This window comes from Medicago truncatula, chromosome 1, assembly GCF_003473485.1.
Source record: "Medicago truncatula cultivar Jemalong A17 chromosome 1, MtrunA17r5.0-ANR, whole genome shotgun sequence".
Taxonomy (NCBI): Eukaryota; Viridiplantae; Streptophyta; class Magnoliopsida; order Fabales; family Fabaceae; genus Medicago; species Medicago truncatula.
The window spans coordinates 35686176-35701731 of record NC_053042.1 but is presented as its reverse complement, the minus strand read 5'-3'; the positions used below and the strand labels follow the sequence as shown (position 1 = coordinate 35701731).

General features: G+C 33.8%; 2 long non-coding RNA genes and 1 pseudogene across 3 annotated transcripts; all 3 read left to right on the top strand.

Moving 5' to 3' along the window:
• Positions 1-9959: 9959 nt before the first annotated feature.
• On the top strand, positions 9960-11636 carry LOC120578318 (protein ALP1-like; annotated as a pseudogene).
• A 1382-nt stretch (positions 11637-13018) lies between these two features.
• LOC112421179 (uncharacterized) lies at positions 13019-14250 on the top strand. Of its 2 annotated transcripts, none has more exons than XR_003011312.2 (4): positions 13019-13174; positions 13258-13272; positions 13389-13518; positions 13923-14250. It is a non-coding gene; the product is annotated as an uncharacterized lncRNA (long non-coding RNA). The 2 variants fall into 2 exon arrangements; XR_003011310.2 differs by having other exon boundaries at positions 13964-14011.
• Positions 14251-14282: 32 nt separating this feature from the next.
• LOC112421177 (uncharacterized) lies at positions 14283-15384 on the top strand. The gene is made up of 2 exons (XR_003011306.2): positions 14283-14495; positions 14671-15384. It is a non-coding gene; the product is annotated as an uncharacterized lncRNA (long non-coding RNA).
• Positions 15385-15556: the final 172 nt, after the last annotated feature.

Genomic DNA, 15556 nt, shown 5'->3' with positions numbered 1-15556 from the left:
TCTGACTAAGTGTTTTGATCATTGACGCAACTCAACTCAACTCTACTCAATGTCGTGTTGATGATAAGTGTGATGAGTTGTAATGTAATATTTTATGTAATCTTACATGGATAAGGACGATATATTGCCAAAGAGAATTGTTGTTTACACATTACATAAGGTTGTGTCACACACGAGTATTTAACGAAAATGTCCTTCGACAGTTAACTGTCGAAGTTTTAGTAAATTGGCGGTAGTTAACTGCCGAGGAAAACCTCGGGAGTTAACTGCCGAGGAAATCTTGACTTAATCATTCGTAGAACCAGAACTTCCTATTTCCAAAACAATTTCAAAATTCTCAATTTCTCTTCAATCTTCACCAAATCCATTTTCACGAATTGCAAGCAAATCAAGTGCACATTGTCAATCATTTTAATGTTAATGTTAATTTGTTTAGGTTTATTTTTTATAAAAAAAAAATTAGAGTAGTTTGTATGTGGTTAGGGTTGATTTTAAAATTGACAATTTGATGATTGTATGTGTAGTTTAGGAATTGATAAATAAATGTAGTTGTTGCCTATGTTCTTTAAATCATAATGTGGCTTTGAATGGTGGCAAATGAACACAATTTGAATATGTTTTATACTTTGCACACAAAGTGTTTGATAAAATGCCTCAATGACAATTTTATTGATTATTTAGTTAGTTTAGATTATGGAAATGATATAAATGATGTTAATTATAGTTTGGTTAAGTGTATATTGATTTTTTAGTTAGTTTAGGTTACGAGAATTATGATTGACACAAATGATTTAGTTGTATAGAAATGATTAAGTGTATGTTAATTATTGAATGATGTTTAGGTTATTATGGAAATGATGGACATAAATTTTATTGTAATGATGATTATATTGAATGATTTTAGGTTATGGAAATGATGTTCATTGTTGTACTTTTAATGAGTTTGATTATGTTTATGTTTAGTTTAGTTTTAATGTGTTTGATTAGGTTATGGAAATGATGTTAATTTTATTATTTTTTTGTGTAGATATGGCCGATCAGGACCCCATTGATCCATCTAAGATGATTGGTGGTAGGCGTGCGATGACTCAGAGCCACCAGAGGGAGAGGCAGAGCGGCCACATCCCAAAGAGGGGTAGAGGTCGGAAGGGAGATGGTTCAGGGAGCTCTCAGGCTACACAGCCTGAGGAGTCACAGGTTGTTGACCCGTCACAGCTTCTTGACCAGTCTGGGGTGGAGTACCTGAATTATCAGGATCAGGTACACCTGACTGATGGTGGATATGACCAGGATCATATACCACAGCAGCAGCATGTAGGAGACGATTATGACACTGCAGCAGCTGCTGCACCGGAGGTGTTACCTGTGGACCCTCCCTTTTCTGGTGGACCGGCAGACTTATCTTTGCTCCACTCTTATGTCAGTGATATGGCGTTGCCAATTTTGTATAATTAAGATAATGTAAGTGTAATTTTTTTAAATGCTTTTTCTTTATGTTTAATTATTTTCTTTAAATGTGTGTTTGATTAATTATTATATCCACTTTTATATGTTTTTTTTTAATTCTTTTTCTTTATGTTTAATTATTTTCTTTAAATGTGTGTTTGTTTAATTATTATATCCACCTTTATATGTGTTTTTTTTTTAATTCTTTTTCTTTATGTTTAATTATTTTTTTTAAATGTGTGTTTGTTTAATTATTATATCCACTTTTATATGTGTTTTTTTTAATTCTTTTTCTTTATGTTTAATTATTTTCTTTAATTGTGTGTTTGTTTAATTATTATATCCATTTTTATATGTGTTTTTTTTTAATTCTTTTTCTTTATGTTTAATTATTTTCTTTAAATGTGTGTTTGTTTAATTATTATATCCACTTTATATGTGTTTTTTTTTTAATTCTATTTTTTATGTTTAATTGTTTTCTTTATATGTGTGTTTGTTTAAACTATATTTATTTTTCTATTATTTCAGGTTCGTAAGCTCCGTGTGGTTAAACCGATTAATCATAGGGCTAAGATCCTCAGTCTCGGACGCCCAAACGGGAATGAGAATTGGTTTTGGGATCCGCTTAGGGAGAGCAGGTTACATGACTTGGTTTACTTGGGGTACTCCACCGTGCCTCATGCCCTGTTGATGACTTTATGCGAGAGGTGGCATCCTGAGACCAGCACATTTCACATGCCCATGGGGGAGATGATATGACATTGGATGATGTCGCATGTCTCACGCATCTTCCGATTGAGGGGCGGATGTTGAGTCATGGGAAGAAGATGCCGAAACATGATGGAGCGACACTACTTATGAGGCACCTGGTGTGTCGCAGCAGGAGGCGGAAAAGATTTGTGGGCAGGAGTACGGTGGGTACATTAGCTACCCGAGGCTGAGGGACTTTTATACCACGTACCTTGGTAGGTCCAACTTATTGGCTGGTACGGAGGATCTAGAGGAGCTGGCGAGGGTTAGGACTTAATGCGTCCGGTGTTACCTTCTCTACTTGGTCGGATGCTTGTTGTTTGGCAATAGAAGCAACAAGCGCATCGAGTTGGTCTATCGACGACCGTGGAGGACGGCTGTGCAGGGATGGGTAATTATTCCTGGGGAGGAATGACACTCGCTTACCTATACGGCGAGTTAGTTGATACGTGTAGTCCTGGAGACAGAGCTCTTGGGGGAGCGTGACACTGCTCATTGTAAGAAAACTTATATTTTATTTTTTTGTTATATTTTCCGTGCGTAATAATTTATAAATGTTATTTGTTTGATTTGTGCAGACATGGTTTTTGGCGCATTTTCCTAGGTTTTACAGTGTTGATCCCAACACTGACTACATGGAAAACTATTCGGTTGCAGCGAGGTGGAAGCTCCAAAAGGGTCACGGGGACGGGGTCACGTATCGGTCACTGCTTGATCGTATACAGTTTGATGACGTATGCTGGAGGCCTTACGAGGAGCACAGGGAGATCCAGGACTTTGAGGGGATTTTCTGGTATTCTGGTTGGATTATGTGCGGTGTCTGTAGGGTGTACCATCACTTGCCCGAGAGGGTTATGAGGCAGTACGGATACGTCCAGACCATCCCCAAACATCCGACTGATGTTGTAGACCTCCCACCGCCTTACATTGTGCAGACGTTCGTCGACTTCCGCACTCACACGCTTAAGGCGGCCGATTGGGGTGAGTAGGCAGGAGAGCAGACATGGCGGATGGCTATGTGCTATGGTACACTAGGGTGTCTCACCCTCAGATCTTGCCACCTCTTCCAGCAGATCTTCCGAGGCCTGCAAATGAAGAGCAGATCATTGTAGAGCAGTGGGAGCGGTATGAGGCGAGAAGCTCGCCTGACACCTATGACATGGTTTATGGTGTTGTTGCCTACGCTGATGTGCAGTTAGGCCAGGAGGAGAGCATGACCCCTCGGCAGTGGTTTTAGGCCATGAGCCATATGAGGGAACAGATCGCGCCGATTTTGACCAGGAGGCGAGCCTAGAGGCCGAGGAGGAGGCACCATCAGCAGGACCAGGACCAGTAGTAGTATTTTCATTTTTAGGACTTGTTTTTTAGTTTTGGTATTTTGATGACATTGATTTGTATATTTGTACTTTGATGACATTATTTTTAATTTCATGGAATTTTTTACTTTGTTTAATGTACAAAAATGTTGGTTTAATTAAGTTGTGCATTTGCGCCAATATTTTTTTGTTATTTGAACCGTTATGATGAATTTCAAACGTTTGTGTAATTTGAACCTAATGTCGGTTTGATTTAATTATGGACAATTGTAAAAGATATTGTATTTATCTTGTTTATGTCCGAGTTTCAATGTTGTATGAATTGTTTTGCCATTCGAAATGCTCTGGCTTAATTACAGGTAAAAATTGGCCGAAAAAATGCTTGGAAATATTTTAGAATGATGCAGAGCTCACTGCCTGCAATCAGATTTCCTCGGCAGTTAACTGCCGAAGGGCATTTTCGTAAAGTACTCATGTGGCACAGCCTTATGTAATGTGTAAACAACAATTCTCATTGCCAAATCATGTCAATGAAAAATGCAAAAATGGAGGAAAAAGGGAAAATGTGGGAGAAAAAAAAATTGAACTTATAGGTAATAAGAAAAAGTAAGAATTTCACCCAGGAAAAAAATTGTTAAAAGAGTTTAAGAGTCTGATTGGATAAAGTAATTTAGAATTTTGAGCAATTTAATTGAATTGTTTTTATTTTTAAATGTTCTTGTTTGAATAGGGTAATAAAGTATTTTAATTTTGGAATACTTTTATAAATTCCATCATTTTAAAAGTTATTCAATTTAATCATTCAAACAATTGGAATTTACCTAAAAAGATTTAAATTTCCTTAAAAAATAAATTACATTATATCAAAATATTGCATCGAGAGTCCAGACACACTTTAAATATTTGATAGAGTTGGTAGTGGCGTCGCCGTTTGTTGGTTTAGGATGAAGAGTTGGTAGAGGAGTGTAGGGAACTATTACTCACAGTTACATTGCAGGATGAAGAGTTGGATGTTCGCGTGCAAATGTTTCGCTACATATAGCATGGCTCTTAATTCTTATATTTATTTGTATTCAAGTACTGATATTGAGGTATATACTTGGATCCCATTGATTAGGTGTGCTGCTAACGTGTTTCATGCTTTTTTTTTTTCTCATATGAATTCATGTTTTTTTATCATGAAGTTGTTATCTAGCATTATCACAATCAAGAAGTTTGTACCTTTATAATGTTCTATAATTGACCAACATGGAGCTTTGTATATAGAAGTCTCAATATTTTTCTGTGAGTTGCAGTTCTTTTTAGCAAGTACTAGTAAATGGGCTAGCAACCAAGCACTTATTGTCATTGCTTGTGAAATGTCTTCATGCATTTGGCAGGGTAGATACTGGTTTTTTTATATGTAGTAGTGAAGTGTAGTCATCTAGGAAATTATGTAATTGGTTAACCTTTAGGATACATTGATTATTCTTTTACTTAAGGGGTAATTGTTCTGGCAGATTGTTTTAGTAACATGGATGTTCTTTTACTTTGGTAGTTATTGTGATTATTGATTTTGGTATGTAATACAATCTGCAGAAATGGATATAGATGAAATCATGAAGATTTTTCAAGGACGGGGACGGCCACAAATGGAACAAACCGAACAAATCGAATTTGTTGGTGGCAATACTAAGGTAAACATGTTGTTGTGTCAGGAAGGCAAAATTGATATGTATTTGGTTTGCATTTGTTTGTATAATATGTTACTAATTAGATGATATAAACATCTTATTAATAGGGATTGGACAACAATTGTGGTTCTGGTTCAGAGAATGGTAATACTTCAGTTGACGATGTTGTAGGGGAATCCAACAGCGAAGGATTTTCGTGCAACTACGATGCTGAAACAGCTGTAAACAATATGGCTGATATAGAGAAAATTGACTTGAAGGAAATCAGTTGTGAAGAAGTAATGAGGTACCATTTCTCAGACCGGGAAGTAGCATTTATGTTTTATAGTTTTTATGCTTGTTTAAATGGATTTGCCGGTAGAAGAAGTCGAAATGTTAGGAATGTTAACCGACAAATAGTTCGACAAACCTTTCTTTGCCATAGGGAAGGCATTAGGGATGATAAGTATAGCAAAACTAATATTAGGAAAAGAGAGCATAAACCTAATAGTAGGTGTAGTTGTCAAGCGAAGTTTCAAGTTCATATTGACTTTCAAAGCGATCGTTGGTATGTTAAATATTTTGATGATGCCCATAATCATTCATTTTTGGATGATAAGTATCAGTGAATGTTACCAGCCCATAGGAAGATGACTGAGCATGACAAATACCAAATGAAAATCACGAGGACATCTGGCATCCCTACGTCGCGCATATATGGTTATTTTGCTACACAAGCTGGTGGGTGCGAAAATTTAAGTTTTTCAAGAAGAGACATGTACAATGAACAAAATAAAGGGAAGGGTAAGAGATCTGATGCTGATGAGGCACTTGAATTCCTCAATGGGATGTGCACTCGAGATGACATGATGATTTGGAAGCATACCGTGAACGCAGATGGGTCACTTAAGCATCTTTTTTTGGTGTGATGGAGTTTCTCAAATGGATTATTCCCTGTTTGGTGATGTCTTGGCATTTGATGCTACATATAAGAAAATAAAATACAATACACCCCTAGTGATATTTTCTGGTGTAAATCATCACAACAAGAGCGTCATATTTGGTAGTGCCATTGTCGGGGATGAGACGAAAGAGTCATATGCTTGGTTGTTGGAAACTTTTGTGCAAGCAATGGATGGTAAATGTCATGTATCCGTTATAACTTATCTATGAGATACGCAATTGGGAAGGTATTTCCTGATGCTCATCACCGGTTGTGTGCATGGCATCTTATTCGCAATGCAACTAGCAATGTTAAAAATCTCCAATTTGTTGTGAAGTTTAAGCGATGTTTGTTGGGTGATTTTGATGTTGCTGAGTTTGATCGTAAATAGGAAGAGCTTGTGCTTGAGTTTGGTTTGGAGGAAAATAGTTGGATGATTGAGATGTACCAAAAGAGAAAGATGTGGGCCACTGCACATATTCGGGGCAAGTTTTTTGCTGGTTTTAGGACTACTTTTAGTTACTACAATTTGATTCTACGGTATGTAATTACCCTTTTATTTGACTAAGTACTCACTCAAATCATTATTAATCATAAAATATCTTTATTATAGTATAAATTTGAAATTAATGTAACGTTATTTGTTACATAAAAACCAAACTCTGATAGTACTTGATTTTAAAATTTTCATTTCAATGTAGGTTATAATTATTTTCTGCAATTTGTATAGGCTTTTGTAAAAAAAAAGGGGAAAATATAGATAGACACCCTTTTTTTCATACCACTCTTGTATACACTCATGTGGAAGGTTATTTTGGTAATGTGAAACAAAGGATAAGTAGTTATTTTAGACCCACATTGTCACATGTTGCATTTATATGTGGGGGTTTAAGGGGTGTATGCCACCTATGTGCGTCTATGTATAAGCACTCAAAAAAAAGTACAAAGAAATAGTGATTTTGGTTCTCTAGTGATGGGATTCTACAAGCTCTACCCATCAACTAAGCTTCTGCTGTTAGCAAGATCACATGTGCGTGTACTATTACTGCCAAATGGGAGAGAAAAGTTGACCTTGTCATCCCCCAAATTATTGTGAAAATAAATCAATAACATTTATTAATTTAATAAATGTCCATTTCGGTTATAAAAATCATAAAACAATATTAATCCACCAAATTGAACATATATTGTAGAATCTTAAATAATTGCCCAGAAACTTTAATCTTTCCCCAAAAATTCATCACTCTATCAATAAACTGCCCAAAAAATTCATAGCTCTGCCCAGAAAATTCGTAAATTGAACATGGACAACAAATTTCATTAACAACATAACAATTTAAAATTTACAAACATATTTGATTAACAACATAACTAAACACAAAAATGAACAACCTAAACATCAAAAATCTAAACAATTAACAAACAATGACTAAACATTGAAATTTTTTGTTGAGTCAGGAACAACCTCTTCATTCAACTTCAATATCTCACAAGATTGAATCTCTTGCAACCCACACATTTCTGCAACTTTTTCCATAGATTCCTTTTGAATTTCAGCAACCCTAATCTCAAATATGGTCTTCAAATCAGAGATATGAGTCTCAAAATCGGCCTTAACTTTGTTCAAACCAACCTCCATGCTCTTCCTCCTATTCACGTTATCCAGATCTACATCTTTCTTCACTTGGTCGATCAACCCCTCGAAATGAACAATCAGTGTTTCAATTTGTTCATCCAAACTTAAAGGCCTAAAAAACGACCTTTTTCTAGCACTGCAGATAGTGAAGGGTTCGCCGGTTGTCCGTCGACGGCATCACATCTACCACACGATTCAGTTGTCATCGCGGAGAAAGATCCATCCTTCGTGTACGAGCAACGGACACATATTGGATTAGAAGCGTTGCTGCTTGAGGTTGCCATTGTGTTGGATGTTCGAAAATTTGAAGGAAGGAAGGAAAAGGATTCAAACGTGGATCTGATATTGGGAAAAGCTTAGTGAGAGAAAAATGGAACTCAAGCTCATGTATTAATATTTTTTAAGGAAAAGGATGTATTAATATTAGTTGTTATTAATTCACAATTTTTTTAAAAAAATAATTTTTATAAACCATAATTAAACTATAAACTCTCATTTAAACTGAAAGAATCTTAGAACTAAAACAACAAGTAAGAAGGTTCAATGAATAATCAACCATTAAACTCTCATCTAAACGGAAAGATTCCTAGACCTAAAACAACAAGAAAGAAAGTTCAATGAATAATTAAACTATAAACTCTCATCTAAACTAAAAGAATCTTAGAACTAAAACAACAAGTAAGAAGGTTCAATGAATAATCAAACAAACTCTCATCTAAACGGAAAGAATCCTAGACCTAAAACAACAACAAAGAAGGTTCAATGAATAATCAAACTCTAAACTCTCATCTAAACGGAAAGAATCTTTAGACCTAAAACAACAATAAAGAATGATCAATGAATAATCAAACTCTAAAGTCTAACCAAAAAGGAAAGAATCTTAGACCTAAACAAGTAAGAAGGATCAATAACTATTCAAACTCTAAACTCTCATCTAAATAGAACGAATCTTAGACCTAAACCACTTGTAAAACTGTTCAATGAATGTTCAAACTCTAAAGTCTCATCCAAAAATGAAAGATCCTTAGACTTAAAACACTTGAAAAATATTTGATGTAAACAAGATTATTTATGTCACAAATAATTTTTTGTCACGTATAAAATAATTCAGATATATTTATTTTATGTCAAAATTTATTTTTCATTCGTTTTAATATCAATTTAAAAATCAATTGATTTTTTATGTTATTACTTTTAATATGGCAGCGCAACAATTTTTTTAATCTAGCAGCTGCATTTAGCAACTTAGGGCCTGTTTGAAACACTTTTTAAAAACAGTTTTTTAATTTTTAAAAATTAAAAAATTAAAAACTTGTTTGATTACCTATTTTTAAAATATAATTTTTGAAAAGTGTTTTGGGTTTTTTAGTTTTGGAAACTAAAAAAGTGAAAGAGCTAAAATGGGTTTTGCTTTTCTATTTTAAGTTTTAAGTTTTTAAAATCGTGTAAAAAATAAGAAAAGTGAAAACACGGAGAAAAGTGCCAGTTTTCTCCAATGGCATAGTTGTAATTATGTTTGAAGTTCAGGGGCATTTCCATATTTTTTATCAAAAATATTTGGATCAAAAATCATTCCTCATTTTGCAGAAAAACTAACGTGAGAACACTGAGAAGCGAAATGGCAATTTCCACGGCGATTCTTCTCCGATCTCCGCCGTGATTTTTCTTCGGTCTACATCTCGCTTCTTCTTCTCCACCGTGCTTCTTCTTCTCTGCGGTTTTTTCAGGTTACATCTCACATCTAATTGTTTTTCATTTTTAAATTAATTTCTGTTCTTTGATTCAGAATTTTGCACCTAATATAGTGATTTCTTACTTGATTTTGTGTTTTTAGATCTATGATTTTCAATATTAGGTTAATTTGTAAATTTGAGATTGTGGTAGAATTCGAAATTTGTAATGCTTTTTATATGTTGTTGTGTTTGATAAACTCTGATTCATTTTGATAACTTATTTGCAGCTTATGTGATTGATATTTGCAGCTTATAGATCTGGATTAAGTTCCTGTCTAGATAAAAAAAACTTATTTGCAGCTTATAGTATAAGTGCTTATCATAATAAGCACTTATTTATAAGCATAAGCTATTTTTATAGCAAAATAGAAAATAACGTTAAATTATTTTTCTAATTGCTATTTATAAGCTATATTAAAGAACTAAGAAATTATGAATATAAGTTGAAATCAACTCATGCAAATTGTTAAACATTATTTAATTATGGCTTCTATCAACTTGTATCTTTCAATGTCATTAATAAGTTACAATATTCACACGGATACCAGATACAAAACTCACCGATGGAAAATAATTTGAAAATCTGAAGTAATTGAACGTAACATGAGTCAATGTTGTGTTAGTGCTAGATAGTGGACATTACTTCAATTTGAACTGTTGATGTTCTTAAGTGTAATTAGATTTCAGCTAGTGTGGCATTTAATTAATTTGTTAATACTGATAGTTAGTTAGTCAAGTGTAACTTATTGTACTTATTAGTGAGTTGATATGAGTTATAAATAGTGTTGCATTTGATTTTTAGTCATTCAGATAGACAATCAATAAAATGAGATCATTCTCAAGTTTTCATAATATTCCTTTTTCTATTTCTTGTGTGCATTGATATGCTTGCTCCCTAACAGATGGCTACATATTTGTTTGGCTTACTTAACATATGAATTTTGATCCATGTATTGTTGAATCATTTGTTAACATAGACATGTAATAATTTGTTAACTGAACCTTATTGATATGACTCTCTCTTTGCATATCTGTTTTAGACATGAATCTCATCATGAATCACGATTAATTATTTGAAGTGGTGCAGGTAGAAGGATTTGAAGTAGTATGAAAAACACTAGCCACCGTCCACGTTTCACTGCTCCTGCCTCCTCATTTGTTGCGCCTGCTGTTTTGATCAAGAGAAAGTAAGAGAAAGTTGAAGAAAGAGTGTTTTCAAACATATTGTGCTTGTTGAAGAGAAAGTTGCTACATTCTTATTCATAATTGGTCATAATGTTCGTCATAGAGTTGCTTCAAACCGTTTTCAACATTCCACAGAAACAATCTCACGCAATTTCAAGGAAGTATTAAGGGCAGTGTGTCGATTAGGAAAAGAACTGATAAAGCAGGAGTCTATGGAGTTGCCTAATAGAATTAAGAATAATCCAAAATATTATCCTTGGTTCAAGGTATGTGTGTAATTCATATTATTGTTATTGTAGTTGTATCTTTATTTGGTTGTTGTTTAATTATCCATATAATTTGGATTGTGCCTTGTAGAATTGCATAGGTGCAATTGATGGGCTCCTGCTGAGAAACAAATTTCATGTAGAGGTAGAAAGACAACAATCACTCAGAATGTCATGTGTGCTTATGATTTCAACATGATATTTACATATGTATATTCGGGGTGGGAAGGAAGTGCACATGATTCTAAAGTTTTACTTGATGCAATTACAAATCCAAATGCAGGATTTCCTTGGCCACCTAAAGGTAAGTATTAATATCTAACATAAAGTTATGCAGTTATATTGAGGAAATTAACAAGTAGAGCTAACATGTATTTTAATTGATGAAGGTTCATTTTATCTTGTTGATTCTGGGTATCCATGTACCAGAGGTTTTCTTCCCCCTTATAGAGGTGAAAGATATCATGCACAAGAATATCGAGGTCAAGGTAGACAACCAAAAAGTCCAGAAGAGTTATTTAACTACAGGCACTCGTCTTTAAGGATGACAATTGAGCGCTGTTTTGGAGTGTTGAAAAACAGATTTCCTATTTTAAAGTTAATGCCTTCCTACAAACCTTCAAGGCAAAGACTCATAGTAACTGCTTGTTGTGCTATTCACAATTACATACGCAAGTGGAATTTGCCTGATGAGTTGTTTAGGATATGAGAGGAAATGGATAATATAGAACTTGAGGCGGTGAACGAGGTTCCTAACCTTGAAGGGATGAGCTCGAATGTTGAAAACTTAACAAGGTTATCTGATGAAGGTGCAGCTGAGATGGCAATGGATAGGAATCATCTTAGAGATAGGATGTGGGTACATCGTCATAATTAATCGAACTAATTACGCTTTTTTTAGATTTTCTTATATGCAACAATGGAGTATGGAGTTTTGTTAGTTATTTTGCGGATGATTGTTTTTGTTTGCTTATTTGATGTTTATGTTATCGACATTAATATGCTATAATATTTTTATGTGTTTCACATTTTTCAATTTTGTATCGCTTGAACAAATTATGACTTCGTATCTAAAAAAATTATTTATTTTGTGACTAAATTCTACATTTAACTATAGTACTTCAAATTTAATTTGATTGGTAACTAAGGATAAAGTTGTAAGAAAAATACAATTATATAAAAGGTAATATAATTTATATAGGTTAAAAAAAAGATTTTAAAAATTTGATTACCAAACAAGTTTTCTAATTTTCTATTTTTTAAAACTGTTTTTGAAAATTATATCACCAAATGGATTTTCTAATTTTTTTCATTTCTAAAACAGTTTTGAAAAGTCACATTACCAAACAAGTTTTTTCTTTTTCTCTTCTTGAAATCCCTTTTCTAAAATTAGTTTTTAAAAACACATTTTGAAAACTAAAAACAAAAAGTGTTCCAAACAGGCTCTTAGTTACATGGGCCATACGAAAAATCAAGTTTCAGCAACTAAGGCCCAAAGAAATTGCCAGCCCATTACCTATTACAAATAAATCAAATATTATTTTTTAATCAGAATGTGGGGACCACTGCTGGGGTCCACAATGTATTTCAACAATTCACAACAATTACCAGGTCACAAATCCTAGCCATCTATCTAACTTATTCCTAATCCTAGTTAACACTCCAAATAACACTCCCAACCCTAATTCTCCTGTTTTAGGCGCCAACAAACCTCAGCCCTTGGATCTAATCTGTTTGCAATTTTTTCCTCATTTTTCTCCTGTTTTAGGCGCCAACAAACCTCAGCCCTTGGATCTAATCTGTTTGCCAGTTTTTCCTCCTTTCTTACGTGACAAAATTAATTGTATTCAACTTTCCAACTGATGCCGTCAAATTAATTGGCTGGCACAAATCACAATTCAAGTTCAAATTTACAGTGTATTGTAAATGACAAATAATTAATGTTATTGGTTTCCAATAACCCTCCTTTCTCTTCATCTCTCTACGATTCCTCATCTTCTTCAAAAACACACAAAATCATTTCTTCTTCTTCTGCCTTCATTTCGACCTTCTAAAGTAAATGCATCATCGTTGACCACCGCGTTGGAAAACTGATGTTATTATCACACCTCTCCATTATTGTTCAATACCCATGCAAACTCTACAGTGCCCCATGCTTCCCTCTTCTTCTCCCTCTGTCACTTTTGATTATACATCTTCAAATGAGAAGTATTGTAGATATATTGCTTTCCTACCATGCTTTGACGGGTATGAGTCTCCCATTTTTTTGTTGCTGTAATTTCTGTACTGTATATCTTCCTGATGTTGTTTTTTTGGTTTTTTCTTACCAGCACCTTCGATACAAGGTTCGCTCCATCCATTTCTTCTTCGCATTGAACTTTTCCGATTTCGTTGCCATTGAAGTCTTCGTAACGGTGGAACCTTGATGTTTTTGGTATTGCGTTGTTTTTTTTATTTTTAGGATTTTAATTTCTGAATAACTTTCTAGAGTAAATTGGTGATATTCAATTGGAATTCGGTGAAATTGTAAGTATCAGAGTGTGAGGATTGGAGTACGATGGTTCAGATTGAATATTTTGCATCAGTTTTAGGTACTCACTCTCTCACTATTTTTCTCTAATTTCTATCAATTTGTTAAGGTTTAGAAATCTCTACCACCACTTTATCTTTGCAAAACATTTTTCTTTTTCTCTCAATTGAATCTTCAATACCTCTTCTATTAGGTCAGAATTTATCTTACTAGATGGTTCTATCAAAATAGATTCTACGTTAGAGCTTTCCTTTGGTAAGAAATGTGCAGTTTTGAAATTTGCAGTCATTTAATTGACATCTGATTTATAGGAATGAATATGAAGTGTTTTTGTTTCTCTTGCAAAAATTTCATACTATACTGATACATATGCTAATATGGTTACTTTGGAAAAGTTTTGTAATTTTTTTTTCATTCTATAACATGATATACTTAATTACAATGAGTTTTACTTCTCTATTTAAGAACTTGGGCATCTTCATCGTTGCTTACTTGCTTTGGTATAGATTTATTGAGACATACATGCCTGGAGATGATTGATTAAATTCATCTGATCAAATTGGATTTGTGATATGTCACAACTCATGGTGTGGTTAGTTTTAAACTACCTATACATGTCGTTGCTATAGTAGACATTAAGTTATAATAGTAATCTTTGTTTGTTTATCATCTTCTATAAGTTTCATATATGGAACTAATACAAAGTGACAAGGGTAGAACCTTGAACGAAGGATGACTGCTATGGAAATATGATAATGTTCCTGGTATGAGTTAAAGTATGTTTTTTTTTTATTAAGAATGAGATTAAGAATGAGATAAAAGAGAGTTTCGGTTGTAAATTGCTTATGCTACATATGTAACATTGCGGATTCAAATGAAATTGAAACTTCCTAATTGATGGTCAAAAAGAATAATGGTAAGTTATACTTCAAGGATGATTGACATGGCATGACTTGAGTGAGTACTATAAGATGACTCATAAAGTTACCAACAACTAATTGACTGCATCTGATGATTGATGTAACTTCTAGAATTCTGGTATGCACTTAGTTTCAAGTTTTTTTTTTTTTTTTTTTAATTTGTAAATTGTCATATGTTCTAACACTTGCTTTTAATTCATATGAAAATAAACTTAGACTTGGTTTGGATTTTGTCGAACGGCTCTGCTAAATAATGACACCTAACTGATTTTGGTGGATTACTTTGGCTATAGCTGGAAATGTGTATTGAAGTTTCTCCATGATTCAAAGATGACTTGCACAATTTTTGGAGAGTGGACTAATTTTTGCAAACAACGAAGGTTCTTTGAAGGATTGTCTATCAAGTTTGGAAGCATCTAATAACAATGTCATACATGCATGTGAGGACTGCCCCACAATTTGGTCTGTGAACTAGATTAGTCACACCTATAGGAAATGGAGTATTCAAACCTCTTTTTTAGACAGAACAATATTTTAAGAGAGGCCATTGTGTAGTGGGTGTTGTTGGTTGGCATGTTTGGGTTTAGGTGCTGCTGCAGTTTCAGCGGCTGTGGTGGCTTCCTTTTGCTTTCCTTTTGGTGGTAAGATCTCCCTATCGGTTCTGCTATGCCTCCATGTCCTTTCTGTTATAGTGCTGGCTGTGATGCAGGAGTATTCGTGGGTTTGCTAATTGTTTTGATGACTATATAGTTGTTGTCATGTTTGGCCTTTTGTTCTCATTTATACCTCAACATCATGTTATTTTGTCTTTGGCTGGGTTGCTGTTTTGCTTGGATTTTTTGGCAGCTTTTTCTTTGGGGTGTTGGAAGGTTTGTTTGCTTTTGTCCGGTGATCCGCTATATACGGCACCTTATTTGTATTTTGCCTTATTGGCTTTATCCGCAGTTGTTTTTTGTGTCTTGCCTTTTAGGGAGACCGAAATTGCAACTATCTTTTTTTTTTTGTTTTTGTTTACAATATAATAATTTTATTTAATGTTAAGTTAAAAAGTTTAAACAATTTTTCTTATTGTAGAAATATTACAATCATAGTGTTTAAAGAATTTTTCCAAAATTTGTAGGCATAAGAAATTATTATAAATATATTAGTTTCTCCATTGTTTATGATCCGGGCGGTAGC